Consider the following 23,468-nt stretch of genomic DNA (forward strand, 5'->3'; position numbering starts at 1 on the left):
TGACCATTCACAGAACCCTAAGTAGGCTCTGTCTGCTTCTTCCTTACCAGCCCACAGTCCAAGACCCCTCCCAGACCTGAGCCTTGAAAGTAAAGTGGATCTTTGCAACAATGTTTCCAGCCACTAGCTCCAGGCATGCAAGGGCATCCTGAAAGCTGCTTCCTTTTCCCTATCTCCCAGCCGCAAACTCTGGGGTTTGTTTTTGGACTCCCCTGTTTCTGTAACATTTAGGCACAGCCTTTTTGAAGCTACAAGTGATCCACAGTCTGTGGCTATCTCCTTCAGGCTTGGCTGTTCTTGCCTGATAGCTTTTCCTCAGCACAAGGCTCAGAGGTGGATCATCTAATGCCAGAAAGCACTGCATGTAACCACCTCCACCAGCTTCTAGAGAGGGCTTCTGGTGTGATCAGGAGGGTGGGATCCCTGGGTCACACCCCCCGCCCCTGCCTCTGGTGCTCTGTTCAGCTCTTAGGGAAGATGGTGGTTGTGTTACAGAAACAGGGGAGTCCAAAAACAAACCCCAGAGTTTGCAGCTGGGAGATAGGGAAAAGGAAGCAGCTTTCAGGATGCCCTTGCATGCCTGGAGCTAGTGGCTGGAAACATTATTGCAAAGATCCACTTTACTTCCAAGGTTCAGGTCTGGGAGGGGTCTTGGACTGTGGGCTGGTACGGAAGAAGCAGACAGAGCCTGCGTAGGGTTCTGTGAATGGTCAGGACTGTTTGCAACGCCCACTGCGTGAGAGGATGCACAGGACTATGTGTAAATAAACAATTCTTTTTCTTTTCACCAAACTCTGGTATTAAGAGTTATAATTCTGGCCGCGGGCAGTCGGGCCCCTAACTAAACAGCCCGTGGGTTCTGTTTCAATCGGAGCAGCCCAGGGGGTTCTGTTACAGTTGTATTCCCCCACCTCTGTGCCAAACGTCTTGGTCTGTCCCAGATTATTTCTGCAAATGTATAGTTTGTGATGAATTAGCTGTTTGTTTCATGTAAGGGATCAATCTGTGTAAAAGGGTCGGCTCTTTCCTGCTTGGCACTGATGGCAGCTCTGTGTGAGAGCCGAGGCTGGGCTGGGCCCTGAATACCACGTGCTGAACCAAGTTCTTATCTCTCTGCTCTGCTGTTTGCAGTGGAACACGGCCCAAGGAGGAGCCAGCACGGCATCTGATGGTTCATAAACGGCTCCTTTGGAGATTCTCTTTTTTTCCCCTGCAGATATGCGCCCAGCAGGGAGTTCTTGAGCCAGGCCTTACTGAAGTGGGGAGTTTGTGATCCTGCAGGTGAGAAATGGGCATCCTTCCCACTCCCAGAGATTTGTACTCCATGGTTTGAGTGGCCCTGCCTGGCTGCCGAGAAACTCAGGTACACAGCTCCAGCCCATCCAGTTTCCAGCTTCCTGCCCTTCCCGGAGGCTCAAACGGAAATCCTTCGTTCTGCGCGCAGCCCTCCACTCGCCAGCTGTGTTGAGTGGGACCCCGCCATCACTTCTCTGTGGAAATGTTTCCACTCTTCCTGGCCAGCTGGGTTCAGTGGGTATGAACCACGCTTTAAATCTGGCCTCTTTGCCTGAAGGGCAGCTGTGCAAGCACATGAGTTCCTTGATCAGCTACACCTCCACTCCCCTCTTAAAAAAAGCCCCTGTGTGGCACCCTCACAGCGGCTCTGAACCGTCTGGCTCTCTGTGCACACCACTTCCCCAATAGGCAAAAAATCTTTCTCAGTCAGGTCTGGTCACAGCCTTCTGGTGCCCCAGACAATCTTAGGAGCTGTAATTTCTCTCTGGGAATTTTCTGGTTGGGGCTGCAGCTATGGATGTGCTGCTTACTGTGTGTGTGTGTGTGTGTGTGTGTGTGTGTGTGTGTGTGCAGCATGAGTCTCTCAGACTCTGTATATCCCCCCCCCCAAGTCTCTCCCACTTAGGGTTGGGGGTTTCCTGTTCAGGACTGCCCCCTGCCTCCACCTACCCCCCACCTCGCTCAAGCAAGGGCAGGAGCTACTAAGCTATATTTTCTTCTCTTCAGCTCTCTCCTCCACTGCAGGCACCTCACGCAGAGTACCTCTCCTTCAACTTACAAAATATCTTACAGGATGGTGCAAAGCCTCCCCTGTACTCCTTGGCTTCAGATATTCATATTGGCTAAGATTCCTGAATGTCGCTTGGAAGATCTGCTGAAAATCCATGCTGGGGGGAAGTGCAAGTAATCTTAGCTTCCATCTACCTGGACACCATCTTCTCCCTCTTTTTCAGTATTTATCTTTTCATGGTGTTTTATAAAAACAGAGGGCATGTGAAATTGTAATTGACACTGGAACAAAAATAGACTTAGATATGAGTCAGAGAATGAAGCTTGTACTACAGCTGACTATGCTTCTGCCCTAATATTCATGCTCACACCAGGATCACAAGGAATTGTTTACACAGCTGTGTATGAACCCACTTTTATGCAATTTGGCAACTTTTCTCTCTCAATTCCAGACATTTTGCTCAGGAAACACCTGCTGAGTAGAAATATGTGATGTTATAGGAGAGAAGGCTAGAAGGAGATATAACTATTCCTGAACTGGTCAATATTGGCTGTGTGATATAGTACAGGTCATTAAACTTGATTTACCTTTGTTTCCTTTTCTCAAAGATTGACACACCACAGTACTGCATTATAGACCTCAAAGCTTCTACAAGACTTGATTTAAATGTTCTAAGCACAAATAATATATGGTAATTCAGTGCTATGATACAAGTATTATCTATCACCATGGTGGTGATAGTACTGCAATATATAAATGTATTGAATCAATGTCTTGTACATGTTAAATTTATACAGTCTGTCAATTTTATCTCGATAAAAACTACAAAAAAAAAAAAAAGCTTTGAAAGAAAAACAATTAACACATCAGACTGTGCCATATATTGGATTCCTCTCAGCAGTATGTATTGTGGCTGAGAGGAATACTCATTCCTGCCCCACCAGGGCCTTCTTCCAGTTTAGTTGCCAACTTCCACATATCACTGTATGACTTGTGCTGTTATGTGCTCTTACCTGGATTGTGCTATGCCTTATCAGTCAGCTCATTGCTTTCTAAAGGGTCATGTGATAATTGAAAATAATTGTTTCTCTTAGAAGGCCTCAACTCTCAGGATTAAAATAGAGCCTTCTGCACAATTTCTGTAAATCATATGACAAGAATTTCTAGGAATTCTTTTTCATGTTTGTTTCTTTGCAGATGTGTTGCAAATACTGGAACTTAAAGAAATTTCATCTCCTTTACACTATATAAAACATGCTGAAAATATGTTTTCTGTATTTTTTGTTATAAAATCTTTCCTTTGGAGGAAAGTCATGAAAAACCACAATAAGAACATGTACGAGTGTTTCATATTTTACTTCTAGCAAAACATATGGTTGGAAAAAATGGACTCAATAAAATACATTATATTAACATAATGTTCATATAATTGTATTGGAAAATCAAATAGTCTAAAGTTATATTTTTTAAACATAGGGTAGGTTGAGAAATTTTGATATAAAAAATTTTTTCTAGGTGGAAAAGAATTGTGATTTCAAGTTGGTAATTCTGGTTTTTTTGAGTGTCTATAACTGCATTTCTAATTTTAAATGTCTTTAGACTTAAAAGACATGACTCACATTTTAATTTTTAAATGCAAACTTTTATATTGAGAATGCAAATTTATGTATTTTAATTCTTATTTTAGCATCGAACAAATTTAGTAGAGAATTATTTCATCTTGGCAAAAAAAAAAAATTAAGGACATTTATATGCCTTAGTATCTAATTTTTTTGAGTCAGAAAGTTCAGTGTGAACTTTATCAGTTACCTGATAAAACTATGAGCAAAACCCTGATCTTAGTGAGATACAACAAATTTGCTATTAATTTGCATGATTTTTTTTCTGTTGGAAAACAACATGAGGTCATAACTATGTCACTATAACCATTAATTATCCAACCATTTATTTTATACATTTTGTTGCGTTGGTTGTGGTTTCGAACGCTGAAGTCATAACTATGTCACTATAACCATTAATTATCCAACCATTTATTTTATACATTTTGTTGCGTTGGTTGTGGTTTCGAACGCTGAAATAAATCCAGCAGGCAGGATGATTGGCCAGTAACGAACGGAGGGCTGTGGCTCGCTCAGACCATCAGCGGAGAGCAGGAAGCCTCATCCTCTTTTTATTAGGGTTTCAAAAGTTACTAAAAATAGAACAGGGTGTGACATTCCAGCCAACAACAGGAGAATTTTACAAGTGAAAGAATTCTTACAGTAGCATTAATATGTAAAATACGGCCAGGGTAACACCTGTTTTATCTAGCACCTATCAAGGAAGCAAGGCAGATCCACTAATCCTCAAGGCCAGCTCCATATCAAGACTTCATTAACAAGGAAGCAGATGGAGTACACAACAGAACCTGTTTTACCCAGGATTCCATGACTCAGTGGCCTCGACAGCCTAAAGCCGAAGGCGGAGACGAGAGTTGCTCATCGTCTCCTGAGTCACGGGATGCCACCTGGGTGGTGGGGCACGAGAATGCCCCTACCCAGAGATCTGTCTTCCTGCAACACATTTTGAGTATACTTCTCTTACGATAGTGAAAGCAATGATTGCTCAGGTTTATCAAGGCCAACTGGAATCCAAAGAAAGATTGGTAAAAGTAGAAAATTATCTCTTTAGAATTTTGTTGTTCCTGTCATTCCTTTATTTAAAATGTAGTTTTTAACCCTCTCCTTTACTAAATGTGATATATATTGGGTCAGCACCACTGATCTTAATGAGTTTAAGTTCCAGTAAGGGAAAGAGACTGGTTAAAAAAATAATAATAAAGTTGTTATGATAAAATACCACAAAAAGCTGTAATTTCAAGTTTGTAATGTCTCTTTTAGGGGGGCCTATAACTGCATTTCTAATTTTAAATATATTTATTTTAACTGAAGGAAAAGTGGTTAGGAGCATACTCAGGGGTGATAACACTTAGCCCATTTTGACTGATGAGTAGTTTGTATCTGCCAGACTGGGGCAGAAGTGGAGTGGAGAGACAGAAATGAGGTTGTCCTGCCTCCAACGCCCTGGCTTGGTTGAAAACTCTCTGTGTCCGGCAGAGGTTTCAGGACCACGGTGGAGAAACAGATTTATCCAGGACACTGTATTTTATCTGGAGGGATAGGAGGTAGTTGATCTCTCTAGGGTAGAAAAGCCCAGAACTTCCATCTCCTGTGCCTTTTAATGAGGAAGGGGATTCGGGAGATACAAGGTCAAGACTTATGAATCATCAATAAGCTTTCAGATGCTTGGGTTACAGCTGACAGTTACTGTTTACAGATATTGATATAGAGCACACACTGACCAGTCTGTGTCAGGGTCTGTTAAACATCCTGATGCCATGCTGACATCAGGTGCACGGCTTCATACATTTTTAGCTACAGAATTCCTGAAACCACAAGGAGTGGTCCCACACAGAGAAGACTATTCTATGGAAAGAACACAATGTGATCAAAAGACATGAAAACCTGAAACAACATGGAGAGTTAGGAATAGGTTTGAGGGCTTCAGATATCTGTATTTGTTGGGCAATAGGGTAGAGTGGGACTAATAGTAAAGTAAGACATGACTGGAGATAGCACAAATAATGGCCACACATTATTAGGGACTAAACTGTTAAGAAGATTTTAAAAGGTTTTAAGCAGAAAAATAATTGATCAAATTTATATTTTAGAATGTGACTCTAATAATACTGGAAAGAATAGACTGAAATCATGGACTTACGACAAGAAGCACCAAACAGTAAATTTTGAAATAAATTAGGTGTGGGTGATTAGGAGGTGGTAGCTACATAGAAATATTCAAATTTCTGAGTGAATTAATAGATCATGATGTATGTTTATTGAACTGTTGAATAAAAGAGGCAGCATCATTTTGGATGAAAATACAACTTCATTGATTTCCATCATATTGAGCTTGAGATACCTATAACATGTAACTAGAGATGCTAGCAATGGATAACAATATGGAAGTCATTGTTTTATAGCTGACAGAGCCACAGGTATGTAATATATCAGCAAGAAGGTATAGAATGAAAATAAAAGGGTGGCTGATATTTAAGCCCATATTTAAGAACTTATATAAATTACTTTATGCTTCTGGAATATTCTAATAGTCTTATTTAAATAAATTTCTAATTTAGGATTAAAAATTTTGGAATGGCAAAGTATACTTAATATACTGTTCCTTTTACAGATATCCTAGGCATATGTAAGGTGACCACATGGTAAGCATTATACAGATGATTGTCAATTACTCAGAAAGAAAACATTTGTACTTAAAAACAGAAATCAGGACATTCAGGTTAAGTTAAATTGAACATTCATATTCATCTAAATAGTATATTCACAAAATTTTAATATGTTTCCACTTGAAGAATCAAATAAATAAAACTGTACTTAAGATTATATTTATCAGATGATATAATTAAATATGACACTTTTATAATATAAAATATCATATAAAATATATAATATATAAATATATATAAATTTTTTTATATTTTAAAACGTTTTATGTACTGTGATCAATAGAATATCACCACACTGCCATGAGAGAGGTACAGTATATATAATTTCTATTTTATAGAACTGAAACTGAAATATTGAGAAGTTAACTAATTTGTTCAAGATTTCACCTTTAATGAATGGCTTCAGTGTAGGAATCCTAACTCATAGTCCTCTGAGTTTTCTTAAAAATCACTCTGGTTGCCTTTTTTTTCTTATTTAAAAATACTACAAATGTTTATATGTATATAATTAGCTATTATTTTTAACAATTATTGTTATTTTAAAGTTTTGATATAGCAGCATATATACAAATTGTGGTTGATTTGATAAAACACATATGAATACATAAGTACATAATTAGTTCATGTGAGTGTTAATTTCTGTATTATATATTTCCATTTGGCCCTCCAGATCTACTCTCTGCCTTTCTCTAATCCTTTTTTCTGCCCTAGGAAACACATCTATATGACTAACATCAATGGGTTCCCATGCCCTTTGACTTCCAGTTGGGTTAAGCCAATCTGGAGCACTAAAACAATATTAAAGGATAGGAGAGTAGAAATATGGGGTCAGTAGGTCTCCATTGTTCTCATCTGCTGCAGTTACCTTAGTCTGGTGTGTTTAGTGACTGCTTTCTCAGAGTGGCCTTTTCTGCACAACTCTCAATTCTTCCCCATTCCAACCACCTTTCCCTGCCCTCTTCCACATAGGAACAGGGGTGGTAACAGCTTCAGATTTATACTCTAGTCCTTGTGGTTTCCCCTCGTACTTCCTGTGCCTTTGCAATTAGTTGCTTTACAAATAAGCTCTCCTCAGATTATCTTAATTTGAGTGTGGCATCTGTTTGCTGTTAGTGTCATAGATAATTTCTAGATCAAGAATGGCTTTACGCTGGCTGGTGTGGCTCAATGGATTGAGTGCCAACCTATGAACCAAAGGGTCACTGGTTCAATTACCAGCCATGGTACATACGTGGGTTGTGGGCCAGGTCCCCAGTTGGGGGTGTGTGAGAGGCAACTACACAATGACGTTTTTCGCCATCCCTTCCCCCTCTCTAAAAATAAATAAATAAACATTTTAAGAAAAAGTAATAAAATCATTTTATTATTGTTAATTAGATTTTTGAAAGAAGAGGTATTCTAGAAATTATCTATTAACAGATATAAAACACCTTTCTAAAGACTCCTTAAACAATTCTTTGGTAGAATGAAGAAATATATGAATAAATAAAATATGTATTTTAAATTATTTAAATGAATATTTAAATAGACTTACTTAAAAAATTCCAACTAGTATAAACTCATTACACCCCCCCCCAAATGCTATCTATATATTATATGGCAATGTCATCTTCTTAAGCTGTTACCTTTCTAAGACTTTCATGTTTTCTAAGTATCATTTGGATCAGGATTAGGAAAACAAATGGCTGCTATAAAATGCTCAAGTCTGTGTTTGAGATTTATCTAAATACAAACAGAATTATACAACAAAGGTTAAGTAAAATAAGCTCTTAATCTGTCAAAAATATCAAAGTGATGGTCATTTGATCACAAGAATGGATCGGTGACAATGGATAATCATGGAGAATGACTTTTTGAGTCAAACAGACCTATGCTAGCTCCAATACTTAGTAATCAAGTGAACTCATGCAGTCATTTCACCTGTGCCATAATTTATAAGAAGACAGGTAATAGAACTTCTCTTGCAGTGCTGTTGGGAAAATTAAATAAGAATGAAATGAGTAACAGTGCAATGTATTGGAAAGATCATAGACTTTGGAGTCAAAACAATTCATATCAAATTGTTGGCTACATCACTTACTGGTCATGTTCCCATGGGCTACTTAAGTTTCTTCTCGAAGCCTCAGTTTATCCATCTGTTAAGAAACATGGGACAATACCTGAGTAATATACCCATTGTAATAATTAAACAGACTTATGTATGGTAGAATAGGGTTTGAACTCCAGTTGTGAGACTCCAGAATACAGGAAACTCTTGTATCCAAAGCCTTTTTATAAGTTCCAAGAAGGAAGAGTTAAACACGTGGCCTCTAATGTCAACTTGCCTAATATGAGTCCTGAATCTAACACTTACTGCCTAAGAAACATGTCCTTAAGCAAGTTATATAATCTCAGTTTCTTTGCTTGAAAAATGTCATAATAATAGGAACTCATGCTTCAAATTATTGTGAAAATTAAGTAGCACAATGTCTCTAAGGCATTTGCTATAGTACCTGACATATTTAGTTAGTTCCCAATCAATGTGATGTATGTATAGTGAATAAAGATAAATTCAAAAAATTAAATGAGTGCTGAGAAAGAAATATTTGTCTTGACTCCAAAGAATGTTATCTTTCTGCAATATCATCTTTCTTCCAAGTAAGTAGAATATATAGGAAAACACACCTAATTATGTATGATTAACTGTGAACTTAAAACTAGTAGAAATATTGTATATAAACAATGTATTAGGGAAAATAGAAGAAGACTCCAATCAATAACCATTTCACATCTAACATTGTGTAACTGCACACACACACACACACACACACACATACACACATACATCACCAAATTTAGATTTGTTCAGATTTAGATTCCATAAAGAAAAGATTTTTTTCAATTCTCAGAAATTTCTAATTATCCTTGAGTTTCCTTCTGAAAATACTAGCATTCTTCACAGCTTTTTTCTGTGGGAGACACAAATTGGTGGTAAACCTGATGTCTCTCTGGCCAGATTCTGACTCTATGTGAGATGATTTTCACTGCAGAATAAATATTTCAATTCCTGGATACATGTTTTATCTTATAATGTTCCTTTTAAAAGTGATATATTGAGAACTTTAGAAGTCGCTAATCATGAAATAAGTCTTATTTAAGAGTTCTAAAGTTCAGAGAATCCTCACTTAGGTGATACTTAAAGAGGAAATAAAATGAAGAATATCTTTCTTTGTAGCGCTGTTTTCAGTTACTGCTTACCTCTCCCTTTACCTCAGCCCTATGAGCAGCCACTGTTTAGTCTGAGTAACTGATCTGCAGTAGGCATTTTTACAATTTCAATCAATCTGCTTTCATTTCTGTGACTTCTTCAGTATAAGGCTCCATGTCTTTTTGCTTCTTGAGTTGTTTCCTAGTTAGTTTATGTGATTCTTTGAGAATTTTTTAAAAAGTAACTTCTTTCCATTTGCCAGAAGGTATGGTTTGAATCCTTGCTGACTGAATTTCTAGGTCATGTTTCTGGTTTAAACTGCAAATTCATAATTATATGGATATAGATATTTGCTATATTCAACACACAGACATACTTCAGGTTTGGGTAAATGTCACGTCTCTGAGTGCAGTCTTGAAATGTAAGAGCCTGACAATTAGACCCTGAGTTACTTGTATTACTAAGAGAAAGAATGCTACAGTTTAATGGGAAAGATAAATAACTGAATATAAAAAATGATGTTTGATTGTGAAGGGTTTGGAGAGAGAATACTTGACAAAAATAGTACCTGTGCTTTATAATTTTTAACTTCAGATTTTCAAATATGCCCTGTAGTTAACTTAGTCTCCAAAGAATCCTGAATAACACTACCCATAGAAAGTTATAAAATAACACATTTTGTATTTTAATTAACAACAATTATACACTTTTCATTCCCACCCTTATGAAAAAAACAAAACAAAAAACTATTGCACAGATACTTATCCAGTGATCTGAAGGCCAGCTCACTCCTAAATGTCTGTCTGCCATACCAAGTAAAATATCTGAAAAGTATTGGAGATAGTTTGCCTAAATCAAGTTCTTAATAAAAACTTGGAAAAAGTCATTAAGATTATTTGGCTTTTTTGCATATCATGTGCAACATTAAACATCATAGGTATTGATCACGTACAGGGTTAGAGAGGGCTGCTCATGGATGACACCTGTAATTAAATACTGTTTTAACATTTGAAGGCCACAGACTGTATCAATCTCCAGTGCTCCTACCTTTGTTAAACTGGCTGTAAAGCAATGGCTCACTGATGACTACACACATTCCACAAGTGCTGTTTCATGTAGAACTTCCCAAAGCTTTGCAAAAGGAAGATTCAGTCATAACCAAGAGGAAAAAAATGCTAAAGGGAAAAAGAGTGGTAAAGATATTCTATCACAGGTAATGCTTCTAATGGAAATTCACCCAGTTACACTTACCAGGAGGTTTATGATTTTGTGAAGCTAATATTGACATGCTTTATACCTAGAAATGTAAATATTAAAATATATCCCTGATGGTGCTGAGCACTTTACCCATAAAATATAAAACACTTTGAAGTTACCTTAATCTTAATACTTATCATTTTGCAATAATACTTCCCATGATACTCTCTAACATGGGCTAGACTATAAGTTTCTTGAGCAAAAAAATTTTATGTTTTAAAAACTAACAATAATAGCTGAGTTTTACATAGTACATGCTATGTTCTACACACTATCTTAGGTGCTTTGCAGATATTAACTTAAAATTCTCATAATGTTTTTCTGATGAGGGAACAAATTCCAAGGAATATGCTAAAGGCACATGCTGGTCCAGGGTGAGAATCCAATGAGTGCAGCCTTGACATTTGTGTTCTCAGCCACTGCAGAATACACTGTCCACTTCTCAGTGGTTTGTTTAATATTGAACTCAGATAAATAACTAAGTTCTTCTTGATTATGTCTACAGAATTTTTCTTTTTTGGATCTGGAGAGATAATTTTGGAGCTACAGTATGAAGAAATCTCTTTTTCCTCTGTTTATTTTATAGGAGAAGGTATTAATCCTTTCTTCTCTGGAAATTATAGATTTTCCAGTACATGGTTATGTTTCTAGACTTGGTTTGGTTTATATAGCAAAGATTATTGAATTACCATACTTGCTTTCTAATTCTTCATCATTCAACTGTGCTTACCTTCTGTGTGCCTGAAATAAAGTGTTCAAAATGCACAAGAGAACACATTCTTAAAAGAAGTTTCACAAGAAATCTATTTGTAAAACAAGAATGTCTGGCATCATATTATGAACTTTTTTTGTCAGACTGATAGTCACACTTAAGTCAAATATAATTATATCACTGATTGGCTGTATTAAGTCTCAAGTCATGTTTCTATTTGTGTAGTGGTATAAAGTACATTTTCCCATTTTAATAGACAAGCTATGATGGATTATGCTATCTCCCCACTCCTCTTTTAAGGAATTCAGCCATACTTGAAATTATTAATTATATTCTCTATTAAAATATCTAACATACAGTAAAGCTCTTGAAGCACAATAATTTAAAGCTTGGTTCAACTGAATTTTTTAAAATTCTATACATCCTCATGACTTTACATATATTAAGAAAAATATGTTTACTATTCAATGCCTTTTGTTTAGTTTGGCCTGGCTTGGTTTTTTTAAGAAGGGCAGGATTTAAAGTTCCTAATTCTTTCTGGGTCTAGCAATACTTATATTATATTATTTTTATGCTTTTATTTATTATTATTTAATGTGGGAATTTTGGAAATTATAAAGTTCCCAGTATAAAAGGTATTATGAAGTAAAATGTATTCAATAAAATTTATTAATGAAATGTATTCAAAACCTACTTCTAACAGTTTTCTATGAAATTTGCATAACCTTTTAAAATAGTAAAACATAATTTCAATAAATATTTATTTAGTGCCCACCATGTGATAGCTATTGTTCGGGCACTTTTACTTACAATACTGTACTATTCCATTTATTTAATGTTTTTGAATGCCAATTTTTCTCCATTTCAGAATAGCACTTTCAAAGCTTTGCCTGCACTCAGCAACTGTGACATTTATGTTTTCACAGGTCTCATAACCTCCACGTACAGGTCCAATCAGGGTAAGTGTGGCCTCTTTTCCTTCTTGGGGCAGTATGGTATAATAACAAAGAGGGAAGATTCCAGATTTGGCCAGGTTTTGCTCAAAATCAGCTCCAGTTTTGTTACTTACCAGCTAAGTGGCTTACTCTGTATGCCTTAATTCCACACTTGTAAAATAAGGATAAAAACAGTGTATTAGTCTGTTAAGGCTGCCTAAACAAAATACCACAGGTAAGGTGGTTAAACAACAGAAATTTACTTCCTCAGAGTTCTGGAGGCTGGAAGTCCAAGATCAAGGTGCTGTCATGGTTGGTTTCTGGTGAGATGGATCTCTCTTCCTGACTTGTGATGGCCACCTTCTTGCTGGGTCCTCACATGACCTTGCCTCTGCACACACATACAGAGGGAGAAAGATCTCTGGTGTCTCTTTCTATTCATATAAGGGTTCTGTCCTATAAGAAAAGCCTTATCCTTATGACCTCATTTAATCTTCATTACTTCTTCAAAAATCCTATCTCCAAATACAGTCACATTGAAAGTTAGAGCTACAACATATGAATTTTGGGGACAATTCAGTTTTTTTACAAGTAGTATCCAATTGTTAGGGCTTATATGAGGTTTAAAAAAGTTAACCACATAAAACATTTGGTATGGTATAAGTACTCAATACATTTCAGATAGTGATGTCTTTATTACAACCGTTAGTCATGATTATTCCGATAAACAACAAATCAAAGTCTCATGTTACCCCAGGCTCCTCACACAATATTCCCCTGCACTCAAAAATTAATTTTTCCCCTCTACTAAAGTTAGTCCTTCACTATCCTATAAATAACAATGTCTTCATTTCTTTGAGTATGGGTTTTACTTTTTTTCTCACATTGTTCCTTATATTTTGTCAAAACAATTTGGGATTAAGTAAGGAGCCATTATTTGAAGACTATTGCAAGAATGGGGTATTGCAGTGAAACTTTCTGGTCATAAAATCTTCAAGGCTCTCAGGCAGAAAAGGGCTTTTCTTTTACAGGGAGGGGTAAACAGAGTTAGAAAGATTTGGATATGGTTAAATGTGGTAGGTAGGTGGTACAATCAGTTGATTAGGGAGTATCTTTTCTTGCAGTCAGCTGATTTTCAGGGGATCTCTTAAAGAGAGGTTTTATGTTAGCTCAGACTAAGAGGGAGTCAAAGTGTATGAATCTGGAAGAAGAGGAGAAACAACTGAAGTTTGGTCAAGTCACGTTAGCAGGATTCTTTCTAGACTGGCCAATAGAATGAGCTCTGTTGCTCTTTTATGAGGCAAAAACATGGGGATTTGGAAAGTCTGTGTCTGGCCTTGTCTTAGATAAACAGGAAAGTATCTGTGACTATTATCTAAGTCTTACGAATGTGGTGGTTCTTTGAAGTAAGCTGTTTCCCAGAAAACAAGAGGGCAGGCGTTTTCTTAACTGTTGTAATAACAGGCAGGTAAAATTTATATTGTCACTAGCAGTGTTTCCTCCTCTCCCTTCAACCCTTAAAAAAAAAAAAGTATTTCCTTTTTAAAGATTTACCTCCTTTACCTGGCTGCTGTGGCTCAGTGGATTGAGCGTTGGCCTGCAAGCCAAGTGTTGCTGGTTCGATTCCCAGTCAGGGCACATGACTAGGTTGCATGTCAGGTCCCCAGCTGGGGGTGCAAGTGAGAGGCAACCACACAGTGATGTTTCTCTCCCTCTCTTTCTCCTTTCCCCTCTCTAAAAATAAACAAACAAACAAACAAATAAATAATTAATTAAAAATATAAAGAAAAGATTTACCGCCTTTATTAGTCCTTCTAAAAACAAACAAACAAACAAAAATCATTTATTCTAAATTTTACAACCCAAACTCCAGTTTAAATTATGGACAGTTAAAATTGTGACTTGCCAGTTTTCTTCTTTCACGAATTCTCAACTGGATTGTAGGTCTCTTGGGAAAACTTTTGAATTCTAGTTCTTCATGCTCCTCAGAGGGTGGGTCCACATGACAGATTTTAGTGGGACCTGATGAATGATGGTCTCATGTGGTCATTGTTCTTTTCCCGGTCAGTGTGTAAGTTTTAGAATCAGATATCTGGGTGTGAAGCCCCACTCCCAAAGTTCCTAGCTAGGTGGTTTTAGATAAGTTAGTTAACCTCTTTGTTCTAGAGTTTTCTCATTGATAAAATAGGAAAAAAGTAATAACTACCTCACTGGTTGTTATGTGGATTAAAGTGTTTAGAATATCTGTAATATTGTAAGTGCTTAATAGTTTTTAACTATTGTTATTATTAATTAGGTTTTAGAATGTTGTAATGACTGAATTTGAAAATGGAATGATGTAACAACTGTATTACTAGATGATGCATGGGGTAGGTGCCTTTGTACTGTATAAAATTTTTGAAAAAGAAAGAAGGAAAAGGACTCTGTTGTGTAAGACAAGATTAGTCTTATTAACAATGACAAATATTCCTTCTTTTCAAAGTTATGGATATTATCATTGTTTCCTGTCTATAACTTATCATATACTAGAACAATATTACGTAATATGATAAACCCTACTGTAATCATTACCGTTATTACTGGGCTCAGATCATAGAGATTTACTTGACCATTTACATAAAAACTGGTCCCTAACACTCTGCTTCTTGGCACTCTATCACTTAAGCAGTTGATGAATTTCACTTGGTTTATTTTATTGCATTGGTTTCCTAACAAGGATCACCAAGTGCACTTAATTCTGATGTACTCTGTATAGGATAAACACACACACACACATGCACACACACTGGTCTCCTTCTAATACAAATAAATAATACAATAGCTATACAGGGTAGAAAGAATAAGGCAGAATTTAAAAAAAATAACATAAGGCAGGGGATAAGTGATCAATAAAGTCTGCTAAAGATCATTGAAACTATCCACCAGAGCACAGAGGGATTAACAAACCTGCTCTTACACCTCATGGATTAAAAAAGTAAAAATGAAAAGGAAAAAAAAACATAAAACACAAAAACAAGCAAACAAAAAAGACATTTAGCAAAACCCAATTTTATTTTTAAATTTAAAAAAATTTTCCTGTTTACTTTTAACAGTTCTTTTTCAGAAATTATTTATCATTAAAAGCAAATCAGGAGAAAAGATGGCGGCCAAATAGGTGGAAGCTGCACCCACTTGCTTGCACCCCGGCATATATTTTCAGCTGATCTTCCAACAGTTGATGTGAACAATCAGAACCTCAACTGACATGAATTCTTGAGGCCAGGGAGTATAGAGGATGCTGTGCTCCATCAGTAAAAGATTTTATAAGTAGAGGAGGAAATGCCCTGTGTGAGGCCCCTGCAGCAGAAGAGAGATCAAACAGAAATCAGTTTAGTGGCTCACACCCTTCTCAGAATGGGGACCCTGGTCCCACACAGGGAAACCCCAAACCCTAACTGAGAGAAACTTGGAAGGATATGCAAAGTCTGGGAGATTCAGGCTGCACACACACAGTGAGCAGCACATCCATAGTTGCAGCGCCAACCGGAAGAGTCCAAGAGAGAAACTCTCTCCTAAAACCGTCAGAGGCACTGGCAGGCTATGGACAGCGGTGCTGACCGAGAGAGACTTTCAGCTCTTTGGGGAGGTGGAGCATGCGAAGAACCAGTCCAGGGCTCAGTGCTGCATTGTAGGTGCAACATAGAGACTTTTTGAAAGGGAAGCTGAGGTGTGGCTAGACAGGGACACTGTGCTCAGACACTCAGCGGCCCTGCCAACAAAGAAACCAGAGTGAAAGCACAATTTGGTTCTCCTTAGTCCAGCTGCACAGGAGGGACAGAGAGTGGCACAGTGAAGGGACTGTGGGATCTGACTCAGCATGGCTGGTGAGCAGGCAGCTGCTCAGAGCAGAGAGATTGGGTCTAGGTCTCCTGCAAGAGCGGCTGCTTGGGGACTGGATGGCCGGGAGCTGAACACTTGAGATTTTTTGCAGCCAGGCAGGACCCCTCACAGGCAGGGGTGCTCAATCCTCACCTGAGGGATTGCAGGCTCTGCAGATCAGTGAGGCCAGGCTCAGGAGCCCCCTGCTTGGTGCATATCTGCAGGGGAAAGAAGGAAAAGCTCTGAAAGGGACCTTTCTGAACTTCTATCAGACAACTATGAGTTACACTGGTCACCCAGGCCCTGATCCACTGAAAGCAGCAGAGCAGAGAGATTAGAAACAGGTGCAACAAGCTCCACCCAGCTTTGGCTATTATACAGAGCCAGCGTTAGTATCAAACAGGAAAGACCTGACCCTTTTACACAGATCGGTCCTTGCAGGAAACAAATAGCTAATTCATTAGAAACTTTACATTATTGGAAATAATGTGGGACAGACCAAGACATGTGATGGTGGGGGCAGCAGAGGGAGATAGGAAAACACCCCCACAATCTTTTATGAAGACTGAACAGCATCTCCCAGGGGGACCCAGGGATTCCACCTTCCTGACTGCACCAGAGGCCCCTGCTGGAGGCAGGTGGAAGTGGTACTCGCAGTGCTGTCAGATGTTAAATGAACTCCTGGCCCTTGTGCTGATGGAAAGCTAGCAGGGCAGAAGAGTGGGGACCAGTCGAGACTGAAAGAGACAGACACAGACTATGGATAGCTTGTAGCCTCAAACAGGCTGCCTAGGACTAGAATAGGACCATTTGACATTACCAGGGGTGGATTCAGAAAGAGAAAACATGGCAAACACTAGACTCTACTGAGACTAATTTCACCATGGTGGTCTTCATTATTTGCATTATTTTTTCTCCTGCATAGGTTTTTTAACATTTTTCTTCTTCTTCAAGTTTGTTCCATTATTACACTATATTTTATTTTCATTTTATTTCAAATCTCATATCTTATTCCTCACTTCTCTTACTCCATTTTGCCTTCTTCCTCCTCTTCTTTTTGTTTTAAATATTAATTTTCCCTTTCAACGCTTTGTTTATATTCCACATTCTTATTATTTCTCCTCCCTTCAGCCTGTCAAAACAATTTTCTTGCCTTTCGTCATCTCACAATATTTTTTCATTTCTTATAATGTCCTTATTCTCCTTCCATATTTACTAATCCTTGCTCATTTGTTGTTGATATGGTAGTGGTTGTTACATTTCTTTAATTTTTTTCTTAGATATTCACTATTTTTGTATTTCAAGTCTCAAATTTTACTGTTCCCATTTCCTACTCCATTTTGCCTTCCTCCTGCCATTTTTTTACTTAGATTTTTATTTTTTTCCACTCTTAGCCTGATTTTTATTACTCACTCATTATATTTTCTCCCCCTATCTTCTCAATATCACATTTCTTTCCTTTAGTCATCTCATTTTTTTCTTTCTTATTCTTTTCTCACTTCATTAATCTTGGCTCACTTGTCATTGATATTGCTGTGGTGGTTATTTTTCTTTCATATTATACTCTTTCATTTCCTTACTCCATTTTCTCTTCTTCCCTCCGTTTTTATTTATCATGTAAATTTCCTTTTTTTTCTTTCTTTGCCTTGTTTCTGTTCCAGACTCTTATTATTTATCCTCCCTCTGCCCTTTCAAAATCATTTTTCTTTCCATTAGTCATCTCATACTCATTTTTTCTTTATTATAATAATCTCAATCTCTTTCCACCTTTATTAGTATTTACTCATTTGTTGTTGATAATGTGGTAATGGTTGGGGGTTATTTTTGTGTATATGATATTTGTTTCCTGGGTTGTATTGTTTTTCCTGGAAGCACCTGCACAACAGCATACAAGACATGATGGATGGTGTGATTCTGTCAGCCAGCAAGAGGGAAGAACTCAATAAAGTATGACCCACCAGCAAACAAAACACAATTACAAAAAGAGAGCCCACATAAATGGCATAAAGGGCATCTCAAGAGCATCCAGCTCAGGAAATCAAGGAGACTACACCCCTGAGTCCAACAGGTTTGCTACCATGGGCGGTCACCCTGTGAAGACAAGGAGTCAAAGCAGATCAATCTACTATGCAGAAACAAGCAAAAAGGGTTACATAAATGGGGAGATGAAGAAACAGCCCCCAATCAAAAGGAATGGAGGTATCTCCAGAAAGAGTGCTAAATGAAATTGAGGCAAGCAATCTATCTATCAGATATAGAGTTCAAAATCATGGACATAAGGATGTTCAAGAAACTCAGTGAGAACTACAAGAAACACTATGAAAGCTATAAATAACTTAGTGGGAACTACATAAATAAGAAAAAGGTCATAGAAGCTATGAATAAGAGCCAGGAGGAAATAAAGAATATAATATCTGAAATGGAGAATACACTTAAAGGAACTAAAAGCAGGTTAGATAAAGCAGAGGATTGAATCAGTGAGTAGAAAGATGAGGTAAAACAAACAAACAAACACCTAATTAAAGCAACAAAATGAAAAAAGATTCAAAAAGAACAAAGATAGTTTAAGGGAACTGCAGTATAATATAAAATGTAATAACATTTGCACAAAGGGATAACAGAAGGAGAAGAAAAAGAGCAAGGAATAAAAAACCTGTTTTAAAAGTAGTAACAGAAAATTTCTATAACTTTGTGGGAGAAAAGTCATGCAGGTCCAGGAAGCACAGAAGGCCCCAATCAAAATAAAACCCCAAAGGCCCACTTCAAGACACATCATAATTCAAATGGCAAAATTTAAAGGCAAAGAGAGAATATTGAAGGGAACAAAAGACAAACAGCTAGTAACATACAATGAAACTCCAATAAGGCTATCAACTGATTATTGAACAGAAACACAAGCCAGAAAGAAATGGCATGAAATATTTCAAATAATATAAAGCAAAAACCTGCAACCAAGACTACTATGTCCAACAAGGCTCTTATTTTGAATGGAAGGTGAAATAGGAGCTTCCCAGTCAAAAAATAAAGTCTAAGAGTACATTCCACCAAAATAGCATTGCAAGAGATGCTAAAGGGACTGCTTTAAAAAGATGAAGAAAAAAAGAGAGAGAGAGAGAGAGAAAGGAACACTGGTACAAAGAGGGGAAATGGCAATGAATAAGTACATATCAAAAATAAACTTAAATATAAGTATATTAAATGCTCCAATCAAAAGACAAGGATAGCTGATTGTATAGGAAAATACAACCCACTTATATGTTGTCTACAAGAGACCCACCTCAGACCAAAAGTTGTACACAAGTGGAAAGCAAATGGATGAGAAAAATATTCCAATAAAATGGACATTTTAAAAAAAGCTGGAGTAGCAATACTTATATCAGAAAAAATAAACTCAAAACAAAGACCATGACAAGAGATCACTACATGATATTTAAGGGAGTAGTTCAACAAGAGGATATAGCCTTATAGACATATATGCAACCAACATAGGAACACATAAATATATAAGAAAAATATTGGAGGACTTTAGGAAGGATATTGACAGAAATATACTCATAGTAGGAGATTTTAACACCCCACTGTCAACAATAGAGAGGTCTTCCAAACAAGGAATCAACAAAGATATTATTGCATTAAACAACACTCTAGATCATATAGACTTAATTGATATTTAGAGAATGTTTTACCCCCAAAAAACAAAATATACCCTCTTTATAAATGCACATGGAATATTTTCAAAGGTAGACCATGTGGTAGTATACAAAATAAGCCTCAACAATAACAAACAAAGCTCAGAAAGATTAGAAGGAAGGAAATAACCAAGTCATAGCAGAATTAATTAAAATAGAGACCCAAGAAACAATTAAAAAGATCAATGAATTCAGTAACTGGCTCTTTGAAGAGACAAACAAAACTGACAAACCTTTAACCAGATTCATCAAGAAAAAAGAGAGAAGACCCAAATAAATAATCTCAGAAACCAAAGAGGAGAAGTTACAACTGATATCACAGAAATACATAGCATGTAAGAAATTATTATGAACACTATATGGCAAGAAATTGGACAACCATGCCAAAAGGGATAAATTACTAGAAACATAGGATCTTCCAAAACTGAATCAAGAAGAAGCAGAAAGCCTTCATAGACCAATAACAACTAGTGAAACTGAATCAGTAATCAAAAATTCCCTGCACACAAAAGCCCTGTATTGGATGGCTTCACCGGTGAATTTTACCAAACATTCAAAGAAAAATTAACTCCTACACTTCTCAAACAATTCCAAAAAGTTCAAGAAGAGGGAAGACTCCTAAACTAATTTTACAAAGTCAATATGATCCTAATTCAAAAACCAGGTAAAGACTCAATAAAGAAAGAAAACTACAGGCCAGTACCTCTGAATAAATGAAAAAAAGTCATAGAGTTGTTGCACTCTTTGGAGGTACTGAAGATTGAACTTTGGAGATGCCTAAGAAGTTATGTCATTCTTGTGTAAAAGCTAAACATCCAAAGACTGAAAAAAAAATGTCATTGTGTGGCTTTTATTTTCCATATAACAATACTTCATTTTTTGTGTGCCACTAAGTTCCTTTATAGAAGTATAACAAGTATTCTAGCTCCTTGTATCCAGTTATCTTTGTGATAGTAATTAGAAAAAGTGGATATATTCTATTTGTGATACTAATTACTTAGAAAATGTATGTTAAATGTAAGAGTTATAAGAAAATTGTATAAGATGAGAGATGATGAGCAGATTCTCGGTAATGACATTCTTTTGAAGGCATTCATATTAATTATAAAAATCTTAGAACTCAAAGAGAACTCAGATATTATCTAGATTTCTTTTTATCTTACAAAGAAATATAACAAAAAGTTACATGGAAAAACAAGACTTATATTGAATAGTTGAAGGTACTTGAAAGAGTAGAAAGTAGCTGAATAGTCCTAAAAATAGGAGCTGTTGGCAGGATGGTATGAAGCAATGTTGAAGTGGGTCAGTATTAGACATGGAGAGGCATTTGACTTCTTCACATAATAGTAAACAACACCTGAAACTAAAACGAAGGAAATATTACAGTATAGCAGGATCTGGATTGTCCTGAAAGTCTGAGTAGAACAGTTTAATTCCTTAAAATAGTTTCTGCTCCTCAATGTGGATAATGAAAGGGGCTTTAGTGAGGGGCTGACCCTCTTCCACGGACACATTTAGCACCCAGAACAGGAGCTGTTTGTATCAGGCTCAGTGGTAAATTGCTAAGATTAAAATAGGGCAACATTAACAAGCAGCACAATGTAATTGTGATAAACCCACGTGTTGTTTCCTGTAACATAATCACAAGACTCTGTCTGGAAACCTTCGGTTCACAGCATCTCCACACAGAACCTGGAGCCGAGCCCTGACCACACCAGTGGCGTTTGAATTCTCAGGGAGGGATGTGAACCTTCCAAGAGGCTCATCCATCAGGGAGAATCACAACAGTCATGCATGAAAAAAGAAGGTATCGGCTGAAGAAATCAATCCAAGTTTGTATGGGAGGAAATAAAAGCAGTTGGGAAGATTAAAACACAGAAAAAATGACTTCTTTATTTTTATTTTTTGACACTGAATTGGTCCTTACAGTGGTAAATATAATCATGACAAAATAGTGATAACTATAACTGCATTTCAGGATTCCAGTGCCTTAGGTAGTCAAACCAGGAAAAGTCATCTTAGCCTGGTTTATTATTGAAATAAGCAAAGAAAACAAGGGTCATGTTATTGGCTTTTGATTACAAGGTGTCTTGGTAGGATGGTTCGATTCAAAGAATATCAATGGTTGAAGCAAGAAGACTTTGATGACAGCAGAGCAAAATGTATCATCACCTGCCACATAAGGGAAGAAATCTAGGAAATACTGAGATTAATATGAAAGTTGCTTTTGATTATGAAAAAAAATTTTTTCTCCTAAAATAAATGCTATGTTTACTGGCATAAAAGATGAAATGAATTTTTAGTCACATCAGATAAATTCAAGTCTATGCTATGGTCTTAAAATTGATGGTGTTTTACCAGGCTTTTCCTAATCTGTAATAGGAATTATTATAGGGCTTTCTAAATTAAAAAAATAGTCTTCTGAAGGTGAAGTTTATCAAAACAAGAACAAGGTTCTCAACAGAAATATGAAGATGCAGCTTTTTGTGTAACTCAGAAGTAATGAGACCTACTTTCAGCTCCAACATGCCATTACTCTAATTCTTTCAATGAGAAAAATCTGTACTAACTGAAGGTCAACAACTCTTTTGGACCCATCAGAGAACTGAGGTTTCAGGACAAACTATTGTCTGAATCTGGACAGACAGGTGAATATGCAGTGTCACAATCAGCATATACTTGCCTAGAGGGGAAAAAAACCAAGTAGAATCACTTAAATGGTAATTTTGGCATATTTCTGGAAGCTCAGTGTGAGCTAGCATGATAATGAGAATCTCCTGGTGGTCACACAGGGTCTCTTGCATTTTCATGGGTGTCCCTTTGGAAACCCTGCAATGTTCTCATGGTAAGGATTTAATAAAGATACCTTCTTGGCTCTGGCAGGGAAAAATAAAGAGTAACTGGTGAAAAATACCCATAATGTTCTATAGAATAATGCCCTACTCTCGAGGGAAAATAAAACTTTATCAGAGCTCTATCTCACCTGCAGAAAGGATTCTCCATCCACTTCAGCTTTCTTTAGGTTTCCTGCTTTACCTAAGGGAAAAACACTACACCAGCAGAAAAATACCTGTGATGGTCAAAGCTAAGAGACATAGGCTCATGAAAAGATGAGATCTAATCACAAGGTAATAGGAAACTTCCCATTCCAAACACTGTCACACCACATCACCAGAGCACCAGTATAAGGGCAGATTACAGATAAAATAGTTGCAAGACAAAGACCGTCTCTGCAAACAAACCCACAGGGAAGCACCAAGTCAAGAATGGAGATAAAATCCAGAACACTGCAGAACTTAAAGTCTCTGGCCCCTAGAGCCACATCAAACATTAAACACAGTGTAACTTCTAGTCAGGTTAATATAAATCTTTACATTAATGGTCTATTCACTTCAGTTCCTATAACCCAATGCATCTTTATTTCGACAGCAACAAAATTACAGAGCAGGCCAAAGGAAGGCATTGTGAGGCATGCAACTAAAATATACAATCTGAAGAGACAAAGTGTCAAAGTCAGAC

The sequence above is a fragment of the Furipterus horrens genome, unplaced genomic scaffold, assembly GCF_987537825.1.
Source record: "Furipterus horrens unplaced genomic scaffold, mFurHor1.1.pri manual_scaffold_3, whole genome shotgun sequence".
In the NCBI taxonomy this organism is placed as follows: domain Eukaryota; kingdom Metazoa; phylum Chordata; class Mammalia; order Chiroptera; family Furipteridae; genus Furipterus; species Furipterus horrens.